Raw genomic sequence first — 15,058 nt, forward strand, 5'->3', positions numbered from 1 at the left:
ATGCCCATTCTAGCTGAAAAACCAGAAGTGGCATGACTGTATTACCTGACAGTATCACACGCAGCACTGGTGCTAGGGTGCCCCGCCATGCCCGCTGCCCTGAGCAAGCCACCCCCTGCCCCCTCTGTGCAAAGCATGCCCCACCCCTCCACAGGAAGCCTTGGGCCAGTCACAGCTCTCTCAGAACTCTCTCAGCCCGACCTGCCTCACAAGGTGCCTGTTATGGGGAGAGGAAGGGAAGGCAGCTGTAAGCCCCTTTGAGACTTAAGGTAGAGAAAAGTAGGGTAGAAAAACCAAATCATCTTCTGGCCTGCCATTGCCTTCCTCTGCAGAGCCTTCCTTGCTGATCTCCCATCCAAATATCAATCCTGCTTCAGCTTCCATCTTCTGTTGAGTTAAGGCCAGGGCTTTTTTTTTTTTTTTTTTTTTTGTAGCAGGACCTCCTTTGCGTATTAGGCCACACACCCCTGATGTAGCCAATCCTCTTGGAGCTTACAGTAGGCCCTGTAATAAGAGCCCTGTAAGCTCTTGGAGGATTGGCTACATAAGAGGGGTGTGGCCTAATATGCAAAGGAGCTCCTGCTACAAAAAAAGCCCTGGTTAGGGCCATGCTGCACCACCCTTCCCTCCCTTACAGCCTGTAAGGAGGTATATTTGGATACCTAAACAAAAGTCAGACCAAACATACCTTTTTAAAATATTTTTTTAATTTTAATGTTTATTGCTTTTTAATAAAAATACAGAATAAAGAAAAGTGTGAGTGGAAAAATAAAGAAAAATGCAAAGGGCATTTTTTACAAATATCAAGGACAATCACTAACAAGGAAATACATGATATAATAAATCACAATAACACTTTGCACAGAATATTCTATTTTCACATAATATACTTTCATTATTCCCCATCTAAAAGATTATAAAGAAAGACGCAGATATAAATTCTTATTGACTTTATATATGAGGCCAAGCATACGTATCCAAAATCCTTCTTCTTCTTGGATCTGAACTAACTTGGACAGTTTTCTGACCAGGTTGCAATCTCTGCAGCTGTACTTGCTTTACACCTCTCCTTTCTTTAAAATCTATTCCCCACCCCACAGTGAGTGGAAGGGAAGGATTAAAAAGGGATCAGAACAACTCAGCCGATACATAACTGACAGGCACAGGAGCCAGCCGGAGCATCTAGCCGAGTCTCATGCCATAAACTATAGTTCCTGATTAATGCTTCTGTATCCTCTATTTTTTCCCTCTCAATCATATTACTGACTTACTGCTTTGGAACAGCTCTTGTTCTATACAAACAGAAATTCTGGCCTAGGCTGTTTTACCTCTCAGGAATCCATCTGATGGTAGAAGCAGGCCTTGATTAGCAGCACAGCAGAAGGCAGGCTGGGGGAATACATCAGAGTAGGACTGCCAAGCTTCTGGGTGGGGTGGGGGTTTTCCCACCCTGGAGGTCCCCAACTCGCCAGCCCACAGTGGGCCAGCAAGGGGATCCCCTCCCGACATCACCTGCACAAAGGCATAGAGCGCCAGCCGCTCTAGGAACTTCTGGGGAAACTATGGTTTTAGCAATTTGGAAGGAAAACTATGATACCATAGAGTTTCCCTCCCAAATTGCTAGAGCATCTGGGAAAACCATAGAGTTTTCCTGGAAGCTCCTAGAGCAGCTGGCGCATTATGAAAATTTCTTTGCCAGAGGCCATTGGGGACTTGGCAACCCTGCAGCAGAGGATACTCAGCCTAAACCTCATTCCCTTCCTGGGAGGCCCAATGAATGACTTCGGGGAAAGAATAGTTGCTAAACCCAGTGTGGGAAATTCCTGGAGATTTGGAGATGGTGTATGCAAAAGGAAGAGTCTCTGAAGGGGTGAGAGCTCAGCAGAGATGTGTGTCACTCTAGGCCGTGTGTTTCTCCTAGATTCTATGGTATACCATAGAGTCTACCCTCCCAAGCCATCATTGCTTTCAGGGGAAACTGATCTCTGTAGTCTGGAGATTCAACTGTAGTTTTGCAGAGACCTCCCCTTGAGGTTGGTAAACCTAAGAAACTGGCAAGGGTTTTGCTTAGGGTCCCCAACTCTGAGTAGGGAAATATCTGGATTTTTTGGGGGGGGGGGTAGAGCCTGGGGGAGGGCAGAGTTTCAGAAGGAGAGAGTCCACCTCCCACAGTTGCCATTTTCTCCAGGGGAACTGATCTTTGTCATCTGGAGATCAGTTGTAATACTGGGGGCTCTCCAGGCCCCATTTGGAGCTTGGCAACTCTAGCTTTGCTTAAGAATTGCTGTGTCATTCAGGGGAGGGGCATTTATTGTTTATTTATTTGGAAGGGGAAAGTCTCCCAGCTCCAACCCCCAAAGTCCCCAGGTATTTCCTGAGTTGGACCTGGCAACCCTATCCATCACCTCCCCTCCTTTTTTTTTTTTTTTTGATTGGTAGCTAGCCTCACAAACAGTCCAAGGTAGCTTCATAACCAAATTCCCGTTCATGATGCGAAAGGCAGCCGTCATACAATGAAGTGGGCAGAGATTATGGAATTTGCTATCAGTCTCTCCTTCTGCATCCTGGCTCTCATGCAGCTGCTAACCTGGAAGCATTAGCTTCATGCAGACATTCAGAGAAATCCTCATTAACCACAAATAACTGGATAGAATTTGATTTTCTAATGCGTTGGAACAATTTGCATTCATACCCAAAATGTCTGTCCGTTGCACAAATCTCATTTGCTAGTTACCCCTGGCTAAAGATTACCCAGCAGAAAGCCATGTCCACACAAAGGCGTTCTAATACATAACGCACCGTGAGAATCGAGGTTTGGGACTCACATGGTATTAGTATGCAAGGGCAGGTATTTAGCATATTAGAAAGTGTGTGCTTAGGAAAGTTTTGAATAGGAGTGTGGAGTTGGAAACTGGGTTGAAATCCTATGGGCTCTGTGACGGAACCTGTGACGGGCTCTGTGACGTTCTGCCTTCAGACCCGGTCCTGTCAACTCCCTATTGAGTCGCCAACTCCTGGAGGGAGCGATTTCTCCTCTGGCCACTTGGGCTTGCTGCCACCACCTGCTCAGTCTAGGGGTTCAGATTGAGAGGAACAGGACTCCCAATCCCCCTCTCCAGCTATGAGGCCAGGCCTCACGGTCCTCTGCCACCCTGTACTTGGGTATCACAGAGACCACAGCACTTCTTCGGGGAACCCCTGGAGGATTGGCACCTTATCCAACTGCATGCCTTCCCCCTTCCCTGGGGCCCCCTTCATAAAGCAGCGTGGTCTAACGCGGTTGGGGATCTACATGGTACAGAGCTTGACTGCCAGCATTCAAAACAGTAAAAATGTTTAATAGGAAGAGAAAGAAAAATAAAAACAAAAACAGTTACATGTAAAAGTTTAGCGCAGCACCTGATCAGCAACAAGAAGGGCAAATAAAAGGTGGCTTCAAATGCATCCTCTCATCCCTGGTGTAAACTTGGTCTACCTTGTGAATTACTTACTCGGTCTGACTGCCTGGGGTCCTCCTCCTCTTGAGTAGGCCTCTCCCACAGTCAGGAGCCCACAGACTCACAACCTCTTTCTTTGAGGGCCAGCTGCAAACTGGCCTTTTCCCGCCTAATTCCAATAAAAAAAAACCAAAAGAACTTCCTGCCCCTCTAGGAGGCTTTCCCCCTAGAGTTGATGGTTTAACTCCGGAAGGGAGGGGGGAATGAGGGGAAGGCTAAAGAACTTCCTGCCCCTTTAGGAGGCTTTCCCCCTAGAGTTGATGGTTTAACTCCAGAAGGGAGGGGGGGAGTGAAGGGAAGACTAGGCCACACAGCCTGCCTAGTAGTTTCATGTTCCCCTCCAACCAAGCACCAACATTAACCAAGATGGCGTTTCTCCACAGGCTCCTCCACAGGATTTTAAGAATTGTAATTTTGTGTGTCATAGACCCTTGCTTCACTTTTCAGAGATTCTCTGAATAGGGCTGCCAAGACCCTGGGCCGAGCAGGAGTTTTCCCACCCTGGAGGTTCCCAACCCGCCGGCCCACATTACGCCAGTGACATGGTGTGCCGGCCACTCTAGGCATTTCCAGGAAAACTCTATGGTACAATAGGTACCATAGAGTTTTCCCTCCCAAATTGCTAGAGCATCCAGGGAAACCATAGAGTTTCCCTGGAAATGCCTAGAGCAGCCGACGCAGCATTACCGGTGCAATGACATCACGTCCGAGTGACATCATGCGTGCATGAAAAGTGTCCCCTGCTGGAGGTCATGGGGGACTTGACAACACTATGGGCAATCATAAGCAGGGCTTTTTTTTTTTAGAAAAAGTCCAGCAGGAACTCATTTGCATGTTAGACCACACCCTCTGATGCCACGGCCGCCAGAACTGCATTCTTGTGCGTTCCTGCTCAAAAACAACCCTGATCATAAGACTTCCTTGCTCACAGGATCAGTGGGATACTGGGGGCAGTCAGAGGTTCCGCCATGCTAGGTCTCTTTGCCCATGGCCAAAATCAATTGCAGAAGCTTCCCTGATCCATTCTGGTGTTTTGTCGGCATGGAATGAAATCATTCTACTCTCCAATAAAACTCTGCTGTGCCAAATTGAGTGATTCGGCCATTCCTGGGATGTGACAGTTTCTGAAAGCTTCTCTCATATGCATTGGCTGTTGCAATTTCAGCCTTCCTGCTGCGATTTCCAAAGGCAGAATGCTTAACCAAAGTTCTCCGAACCCCCAGTCTCATGTTTTCATTGCTTGATTCCTAGACATACTGAACATTTCTTCGCTTACTACATCGCTTGAAAGCTGTGCTACTCTGTCAATTTGTATAATTTTGCTGTTTACATCGTGGTCTGTTAAGCATACATTTGTATGCCCTAATGTATGTAGATCTCGGTTTATCTCTGACTGCAGCACATCATTTTGAGGGAGGGGGGGTTGGTTTAGCATCCTGAAACTCCGCAGTTTTAATAAGTTCTGAGTCAACTCATCAGGTACCAGAGCTCTGTCAAAAACAGAAAGCAAACAGTAATCAGGGAAGGAAGGAGCCTGGAGCTTGCTTATAATTCTAAGAGAACGCCAGGCCCCACCTGGCAGTTGGTAACTCTAGCAGCGTACATTGATCTTTCCCCACATGTTCCCCGGAGAGCACTTCAGTCTGGTTCGCAAAATCTACTTAACAATCCCCGGCCCTAAGGAGGCCAAGCTCATGACAACTAGACCCAGAGCATTTTCTGTAGTGGCCCCACGCTAGTGGAATGAGTTGCCAGAAGAGGTCAGGGTCCTGCGGGAGCTCATACAGTTCTGCAGGGCTTGTAAGATGGCACTCTTCCACCAGGCATTTGCGAACTATGTTGCTGGCCACTACAGCTTAAATGCAACCATAAAACCAACAACAACAATCTGCTGTACAGCAGCTGCAGAGAGGACAACTAAGATCTGTTGTACAGAGAATTACAAATTTGGAAATGGTTAAGATCATAGCACCAAAATTTGTATGTATTTATGTTTATTTTATTCTGTGTTTTATGGTTTTAATGTTATACTATTACGTTTATTCATGCATGCACATGTCTGTGTGAGCCGCCTGTAAGATGGAGATATACTGCCAAGATCAGGAGAACTTCCACCCATACAGATCTTAGGACGTATATTGCTGGAATTGTTTTTAATTGATATACTTTAATCTTATTTATGTTTTATATATTATAAGTTGGTACCCACTCTGAGCTCCACATTAGTGGGGAAGAGCAGAAAATGAATTGAGGAGGAGGAGGCCAACAACAACGATGAAGATGATGATGCTTTGGAGGATGGGTTCTATGACATGATACTCCACTGAGGCTCTTCCCCTCCCAAACCCCTGTCTCCTCCCACAGATCTCCTGGTACATCCCAACCCAGAGTTGACACCCTTATCAGAAATTATTAGACTGAACTACAGTTGGTAGTCAAGTACCATTTCTTGGGTACTGCTTCTGTCAGGTGCATAGTGAGGGAAGGAGAGAGGCCTGGCTGAACACTACAAGAAGGCACCTATGCAAAGCTTTTGCCAGCCAGACCTTAGTGCTCCCAGGAGTGAATGTTCAGTTACCAAAATCAACAAGACTGGAAAGAGAATCCACCAGGTTTCTATCCCCTTTCCGCGGGATCAAAGCACCTCTTTTATTTTACTGATTTTTTTAACATACGACCAAGATGACAGATGAGAAAAGGAGCCAGCAAGGTTAGAAAGTATGCAATCCAGTGTATGCAATCCACACTGGAATGCATGCAATCCATTTTCAAATATTAATAAAGAAAGACGTTTTCACAGTTTGAAGGTGGTCTCCACTATTGGTGGCCAAAGAGAAACACAAAAGAAAGGTACTTTCAGGTGACGAAAGGGAGTTTTGACCCTGGGAAGCAGATACCCTGGAAATCTTGTTGGTCTTTAAGGGGAAACTGGATTCAAATCTTGCTCTTTTAACAGAAGGACGATCCAGCACTCGTTTTTTTCTTGGAACAGAAGTTTGTTTCTCATTGAACACATTGACGAGAGTGAACATGGAGTGACCTGGTAGGACACAACCCATTAGCTGACAAAGTTTATAAGAACCAGTCACTAACTACTGTTGTGGCTGAATTTCATTTCAAATTAACTTTCAGGGTGATTCGAAGGTTCCCACTTGAGCAAAACATCTAAAGAACTTCAAGGAAAGCAAGAACAAATCAATACGACTAGTCAAATTCCTTGAGGATGGATGTAGTGTGCTTCCTAGTGATAACATATTCTAGGCCGATGGTGTGTTTCGAAGGTATCTTTATCCTAAAGATGATTCTTTTGTTTTTACATCCATGCAAGCCAGGCTATTACCGAGTAAACAAATGCAACATTTGCGCAAAGGTGATTGAGTATGTGGCAGCCTTTCAGCTCAAGCAGTCCTTGGCTGAGACGGAACCCCTGGATCCGACTCAATTTGGATGCCAGCCCAGTTTGGAGACTCGAGCTACTGTGGTCACCTTGGCTGATCACCTTCTCCTAGACATGGAGTGTGATGCTCTAGATTCTCTCAGCCCTTTCGACGCCATAGATCACAGTCTCTCTGGAACACTGAACCCAGGGCAATGCCGGGACTCTAATCCTGCTTTGAAAAGACAGGCCGGGAAATAAATTCCATGAGCAAAGTCTGATGTGGAGAAACAGAAAATGGTGCAATGTTAACAACTAGAAGGACTGAAGCGCACGAGGGAGAACCAAAATTGCGGTGAGAGGGAGGAATTATGTCAAAATGATGGAGTTGTAATCATCAGTGGTATGACTACTTGGAAGTTGAAACAAAAAGAAAGGGCTCAAAGGTGCATCTAAATTGTAAAACATTCCGTTGTTTCAAACTTTCTCTCAAGTTTTCTTATGCCCAACTGCATTGCAAAAGAACTGACAGCCCCTCTCTTGAGAAATCAATATCTGATCATGTTAATGGAAACCGGCAGAGAGTGTGTTATAATAAGCAGCAAGCAGAAACCTGCCACTCTTTAATGTGGACGGTGTAAAAATTATGAGAGCTATTAAGCTGTTAGAGACACATAAATCCCATTAGCATCAATACCAGCAGATAGCCCACTCTCTCGGGGTCCCGTTGGGTTTTGCTATAGTGAGACAGTAAAAAAAATCTGCGCTTATTATTTTAACATTTAGTATTAACCAAAGCCTGTTTGAAACAATGATTGTGCCTGGCTTTTATGGCTTCAGAGGTGTAATATTCCAACCAGTCTGAAGTTTGGGAGGTTGCTGCAGGAGTACAGTTTTGGGGCATAGAAATTCCAGCCTCCAAGTGGGACCTGAGGATTTCTGTAATTAGAGCTCATCTCCAGACCATAGATATTTGTCCCCCTGGAGAAATTGGATGCTTTGGAGGGTGGACACAATGGCTCCATTTTAGGGTTGCCAAATCCCCCGCAGCCTCCATTGGGGGGCTGTTTTCACTCATGCAAAGCACATGCTGGTGCAATGACATCACTTGGAAGTGACATCATCACACCGATGACATCATGCAACAGCTGCTCTAGTAGCATCCAAGAAAACTCTATGGTTTCCCCGGATGCTCTAGCAATTTGGGAGGGAAAACTCCTCCCAAATTGCTAGAGCATCCGAGAAAACCATAGAGTTTTCCTGGACGCTTCTAGAGCAGCCGGTGTGTGACATCGCCAGCACAATGATGTCACTTCCAAGTGACATCATCATGCCAGCAATGTTGGGGGAGGATCCTCCCTCCCCGCCGGCCCAATGTAGGTCGGTGGGTTGGGAACCTCCAGGGTGAGAGAACCCCCATCCGGCCCAGGAATTTGGCAGCCCTACTCCATCCTCAAATCTCCAGGAGTTTCCCAACCTGGAGCTGACGACCTACCATCCCCCATCCTTCACCAGTGGCCAGGAAGTACCTGGCAACCCTAGACTGTAGGAGTGGGGATATAACCTCATATAATTATTTCTCAGGAGCTCTCATGATCTTAGGTCTAGTGTGGCCTAGAGGGCAGGGAGAAGCCTACCTAGGAGTTACTAGTGGGCCTACATTTCCCAGTATCCCTTTTGATTGGGTGGGCAGAGTTTTGGAGGGAAAACTTGCACAGAGGATGGGGAACCTGGGAAGAAAGAATAATAAGCCTGGCTAGATGCAAGGGAGGGTTCAGGAGAAGGCTGCAGCTGGGGAGAGATCCCTCATCCAGTTAGTAGAAGGGAGCATCTAGTCAGATGTGTCAGGGCTTTTATTTCTTTGTACTAACCTTTACTGTTTTTCTATATTCACTGTTGCACTAAAAAGTTTTACAACCCACTTGTTTGTTTTTTGAACACTTAGAATAAATTCATTGTTAAACTGCCTGGCTTCTCACATCTCTTCTGTCACAGATAGAGGGAGACCCAGGGGCTGGGTGGGTGCTCTGGGTCCTCCAAGACAGCTCAAGGTTGGCTCACCCTTCCAAAGCTGGTAAAATGAGTACCCAGCTTTCTGGGGGGGGGGGGGAGTGTAGAGAACTGGGGAAGGCAATGGCAAACCACCCCAGAAAAAGTCTGCTGTGAAAACAGCGTGATGCGACATCACCCCAGAGTCAGAAACAACTGGTGCTTTACCTTTTAGCTGAAAAGTAACCACCTTGCTAAAGTGAAAAAGATTTAGATTTAAAGGTAAAGGTAAAGGTAGACTCCTTTGCAAGCACCAATCATTTCCAACTCTGGGGTGATATCACATCATGACATTTTCACAGCAAACTTTTTACGGGGTCATTTGCTATTGCCTTCCCCAGTCATCTACACTTTTCCCCCCAGCAACCTGGGTACTCATTTTACCGCCTTGGAAGGATGGAAGGCTGGGTCAACCTTGACCCGGCTACCTGAACCCAGTTTCCACCAGGATCAAACTCAAGTCATGAACAGAGAGCTTCGACTACAGTTCTGCAGCTTAACTACTCTGCACCATGGGGCTGCTTTAGGTTTAGGTTTGGTCCCTGGCTAATGTGAAACAGGTTTGGATCTTGCCATTCCTGGGTGGGAGACTACCAGAGGGACTCTTTGAATGGCACCTTGAGTTTGATGGAAGTCAAGATATAAGTGGATGTATGGCTTTGTTTGCGGTTCTGCAGTATATCCCAAACCATGTGTCTCCTTGGAAGTAAGTCCTATTTTATCCAATGAGGCTTACTGACAGGAAAAGGTGGTTAGGATTGCAGTTTGTGCCTTTGGAAAAAAAAGTCCCTTCCCCTTACATCATGGTCCTGATATGAGTCAGCCCCTCTCCATGTTGGATTCTCTGGTTTGGTACAACCAGGAATCTTTACCTTAAGTAGAAAAGGAAAAGAAAGGTCCCCTGTGCAAGCAGCAGTCATTTCCGACTCTGGGGTGACGTTGCTTTCACGTTTTCAGGGAAGACTTTTTTAATGGGGTGTTTGCCATTGACTTCTCCAGCCATCTACACTTTCCCCCCAGGAAGCTGGGTACTCATTTTACTGACCTTGGAAGGATGGAAGGCTGAGTTAATCTCAAGCCGGCTACCTGAAAACCCAGATTCCACCGGGGATCAAACTCAGGTCGTGAGCAGAATTTAGGACTGCAGGACTGCAGTTTTAACACTCTGCGCCACGGGGCAGACTGCTTAAAGCTAACTACGCAGCAAAGCATCGGTACTGAGTGTGCTAGCAAACTTACAAAGATGCAGACCCATTTTGTCAATTCCAAACTAATAAGAAATGTTTATTAAAGGAACAGCATTTTTAGGTAGTGCAGATGATGGAAATAGATTACCTGTTCTAGCTAACTGGATGTTGCTGGATGCATGTCCAGCCTCCTCCATGGTACAAGATGGAGAGAGATATGCCCCTTCTTTGTGTGCAAGTGAGAGGAAGTGTGACCATGAGGCAGAAAGGAAATTGCTTCCTAAGAAGTATCAGCCTACACACCAAAGGAGACAGAGACAGAAGAGCCAACAGGAAGGAAATCCATAGCGGTCCCATCTGCTGAAATGACTCTCTTGTAAATCCCCTCCCCCCAAAGCTGAGGCCAAAAGGACAGCACCAAGTCCTTCTCTTCTATCACCCCATCTTGGTGTCTGTTGGCTACACCCCCTATCTTGTGAGTTTAAAAAAATTCTGTACACTTAACCGCCCCTCCCCCCCCCCCTTATCATATGATTAGGCCTCCATGTCAGGGATGAAGAGCAAATCAGAGAAAGCTACCATGCTTTATATAGCACAGTCAGGAGTAATGCTTAAGTGTGAAGACTCTAAACTGGGAGAACTGGGTTTGATTCTCCACTCTTCCTCCACATGCAGCTGCTGATGTGACCTTGGGTCAGCCACAAGTCCTCAGCAGAGCTGTTTGCTCAAAAGCAGTTCTCTCAGAGCTCCCTCAGCCCCACTTGCCTCCCAAGATGTCTGTTGTGGGGAAGGGAAGGAGATTGTACACTGCTGTAAGTGTCAGTGTATAAATCCAATCTCCTCCACCTCTTCTTCTTCTTCACCATCATCATTCTCTGCTAGGGTTATGAACTTCCAGGTGGGGCCTGGAGTTCTCCTGGAACTACTAGTGATCTCCAGACGACAGGGCCCAGTTCCCCTGGAGGAAATGGCAGCTTTTGAAGGCAGTCTCTGTGGTGTCACATGATCCCTACTGACCTCTCTCCTCTCCCAAATTACCCTCTTTCCAGGCACTGCCCCCAAGTCTCCAGGGATCTTCTGAGCCAGAGCTGGCAACCCTACTTTCTTCGCACAGACAACTTCCGCAGAGAGATGCTCCAGTCGCAACCCAGGCAGCAGCAAATTACCATTATGCGAGCGTTATCAAGGAAACATGAACACAGACAGCAACAGATTGGCAGAAATGCTGGCCGTGTTTCCCTGCTGGCTTCCTGATCACTCAAGCTGTTTCTTTCAAAAGCAAAAAAAAACCCCACACAGAATATCCCCTAATCTGCAACGTGTGCAGGAACTTGTCACAGGCGAAGGTTTTGCAGAGATATAGAATTGCACCTGATAAGGGAGCAGGCAAAATCTGTGTTGTTCGGGGGGGGGGGGGGGGACCTCATTCTGTGACCAGATTTCACCAGCTTTAGAGGTGCTTAATCTGAGCAGTTGCTATCCTGTTATCAAGGGCGGCAAGGAGGAATGTTGCTACAATGGATTAAGAGCAGGGGACCAACCCTGGCTAATTGAGCTGCAAGGGGGCAGGGGCAAATGCTTTGTTTGCACCCTCTGGAAGGCAGGCAGACAGGCAAGGGGACTCAGAGGAACAGACCGAGGAGGAACAGAGTCATGCTCTGCAGCGCCATCACTGCTCAAACCAGACCCTCTTCTCCTCTGTGCTTGAAGTTTGGCAGGGAAGAGCATTCGAATGGAGGATCCAGACTCTGGAGATGTCATCCCAGTTAGGTGGGAAACAAGACAAATTGATGGGTGGAATTGGGCTTCCCTTTTTAAAAAGATGATTTTTTAAAAAGCAGAACTTGCAATACAATCCTCAAGGAAAAATGAGTGAAAGGAATTAAAGAATGAGATGAATTTTAAAAAGGATGCTTGGCTGCCCGCCACTAGGGCAAGAGCCTTTTTGGTGGCAGCCCCTACCCTCTGGAATGCTCTCCCTGAAAACATCAGGGCCCTGCAGGACTTGCCACAATTCCACAGGGCCTGCAAGACAGAACTGTTTAAACAGGCTTTTAACATCTAATGGAGGCAACCAGTACTTCACCACCCCACAGCATCAATATCTTAACCTGACCCAAACAAGTGTAAGGCACTCAATAATATTCAATAACATCATGGTGATCAGCGCTACTCAAGAATTAATAATAACGCCATCTAGGGATTAAAACTGAAATGTTTAATAATTTATCATGATTTTATTGTAACAATTTAATTTTATGTTGTTTTAATTGTTGTAACCCGCTCTGAGCCCGTCAGGAGAGGCCAGGATATAAATATAATAAAATAAGAAAACTACATTCTTCCTCCAGGATTCTTTGTTGCTCTTCATTGAGCAAAGGAGGAGGACAGTGGCCAGAGGTACAATTGATAAGGAAAGGTGGCTTGTCTTTCCTTTATAAGAGAGGAATTGGCCATAGTTTCTCATGCTGTAAAGCAAGAATCCCCAGTCTCACTGAGCATATGGGCTACGTATTATCTCTGGTCAGCCACAGAATTATTTATAGAACAGTTTTGTCCTTTAGAAACATGTTTTAAATGTGTTGGTGGCTGTTCTCATTATGTTTTCTAAACACAATGGTAGCATTGAGGCTGGAAGCATTGAGACTGGCTTGTTCTTGTTATATATTGTGAATTTGTATGGTCTTTGCCCTGGCTAACCCAGTACCATCTGATCTCAGAAGACAAACAGGGTTAGACCCTGGTGAGTACTTGAATAGGAGACGGCCGAGAAAGTCCAGGGTTGCAAGCAATGATAAACCAATGAAATCTGCCTCTTGCCCTGAAAACCCTACAGGATTGCCATAAGTCAGCTGTGCCCTGTTGGTGGCCCTCCAGAGAAACTGGTTGGCTACTGTGTGAGATAGGATGGGGAGGGACGGTGGCTCAGTGGTAGAGCATTTGCTTGGTAAGCAGAAGGTCTCAGGTTCAATCCCCGGCATCTCCAAAAAAGGGTCCAGGCAAATAGGTGTGAAAAACCTCAGCTTGAGCCCCTGGAGAGCCGCTGCCAGTCTGAGTAGACGATACTGACTTTGATGGACCAAGGGTTTGATTCAGCAGAAGGCAGCTTCGTATGTTCAATATGTTCATACAACTAGATGGACTGTTGGTCTGATCCAGCAGGGCTCTTGTGTTCTTAATTTTCAGCATGCAGAGCAGCTACTCTACTGCTGACCTCCCACTATAGAACTAAGGTCCCTTCCTGGATACAGTCCCCTGAGCTGAAAGAAACGCATGCCCTTCTTAAGCCCCTGAAATCCACTTAGATGCTGTTGAGCTCCAGGCCAAGGCAGAAGCTGGTATCTCTCACTGCTCAATTTGCTGTGTGGGACTTCTCTCCCTGGCTATTGGTCCATTATAAATAAAGGGTCATGTATGTCAACCTGGTTTTAGTCAACAGCGATCTAATCCCATTAGGCGACAGCTCTTTTTGACCTAACTGCACTCTCCCTCTGGGCTGGGGTGGCAGCTCAGCTGCCCTCGCCCTGCCTTCATTCCATTCCATTCAAGCTGTAAATGCCCTGACCGATTAGCAAGTGGCAACGAGGAAGAAGCTGGACTTTTATAGCAACTCTCCTGCAATTAAGCAGTTTGGGGCTATTCATCACTCCCTGGGTGAAGTGTGTATTCAGCATCGTGGATATAGTTAATTAGAAGCCTTGAGTGCCTATTAATGGGCTGGGAGAGGATGGAGGAGTGGGGTTGTTGGCAAGAGGAACTCCTGCGTGTTTGGCAAGGCAGGGGAAACGTAATGGCATCCAGGCAGTGTATCCATTAACAGCAGGCAGGTGGAGTAACCTTAACCTCTGGGATACTGAACAGCAAAGCTCTTTCTATTTATCTATCTGTGGGCTTGCCAGGTCCCATCCTCCATGGCCACCAAAGGGGGATGCAAGTAAAGTTGCCATATCCAGACTGGGAAACTCCTGGAGGTTTGGAGAGGGCTCCAGAAGAGGACAGGGACCTCAATGAGGTACAATGCTATAGAGTCTACCCTCCAAAGCATCCATTCCCCCCAAAAAAAAGAACTGATCTCTGTACCCTGGAGATGAGCTGTAATTCTGGGGGATCTCCAGGTTCCACCTGGAGGCTGGCATCCCTATTTGCCTGCCTGCCAAAATTCAGTCACATGCTATCATGACCAAGAGACAGAATCCAGGGCTGACCTATGAGCAGAGAACTGGGTTGGTCCTTAGCGGCTCCCTTTGAGTTCCATGGAACAAACTGATTGCCTTCTGAAAATAGAAAAGCTGCTATACCAGCATGGAACAGTGGTTAAAGCATCAGCTTAGGGGCTTGGAGTTCAGGAGTCAGTCATTCTGCCTTGGGTCAGACTCTTAGAATAACCAGGCAATTGTGAGGATAAAGGGACCATTGCCATAATCTGCTCTGGGTACTTGCTAGGAAGAAAGGTGAAGTATATATGTATAGCTGTAAATAAAAGACATAAATTCTCACTCCAGCTTTGGTGTCATCAGGGGTAGATGGAACATTCAGCTCCTTGGTAGGCTTAAGCACTGCCCAGACTGCTTGGAGTATCCAAGTCCTTTCCCAGAGAGGGGCTGTGGCTCAGTGGAAGAGTTTCTGCTTTGAATGCAGAAGATCCCAGGTTCAATCCCCGGCATCTCCAATGAAATGGAGCAGGCTTGCCTGGAAGTCTGAGTAGATAATACTGGCATTCAGGGCTTTTCTTGTTTTTAAAAAAGCCCAGCAAGAACTCATTTGCATATTAGGCCACACACCCCTGACATCACCATTGTTTCACGCAGGGCTTTTGGGGTAGAAAAAGCCCAACAGGAAACCATTTGCATATTAGGCTACAGCACCTTACACCAAGGCAGCTGGAACAGGATTCCTGTGCATTCCTGCTAAAAAAAAAAAAAGCCCAGCTGACCAATGTTCCCTCTAAG

General features: G+C 46.5%; 1 non-coding gene across 1 annotated transcript; it reads left to right on the plus strand.

The window, feature by feature from the left end:
- The first annotated feature begins 14,706 nt into the window (after positions 1-14,706).
- TRNAS-UGA (transfer RNA serine (anticodon UGA)) lies at positions 14,707-14,778 on the plus strand. The gene has a single exon. It is a non-coding gene; the product is annotated as a tRNA-Ser (tRNA).
- Positions 14,779-15,058: the final 280 nt, after the last annotated feature.

Source organism: Heteronotia binoei, chromosome 18, assembly GCF_032191835.1.
Source record: "Heteronotia binoei isolate CCM8104 ecotype False Entrance Well chromosome 18, APGP_CSIRO_Hbin_v1, whole genome shotgun sequence".
Classification (NCBI taxonomy): Eukaryota; Metazoa; Chordata; class Lepidosauria; order Squamata; family Gekkonidae; genus Heteronotia; species Heteronotia binoei.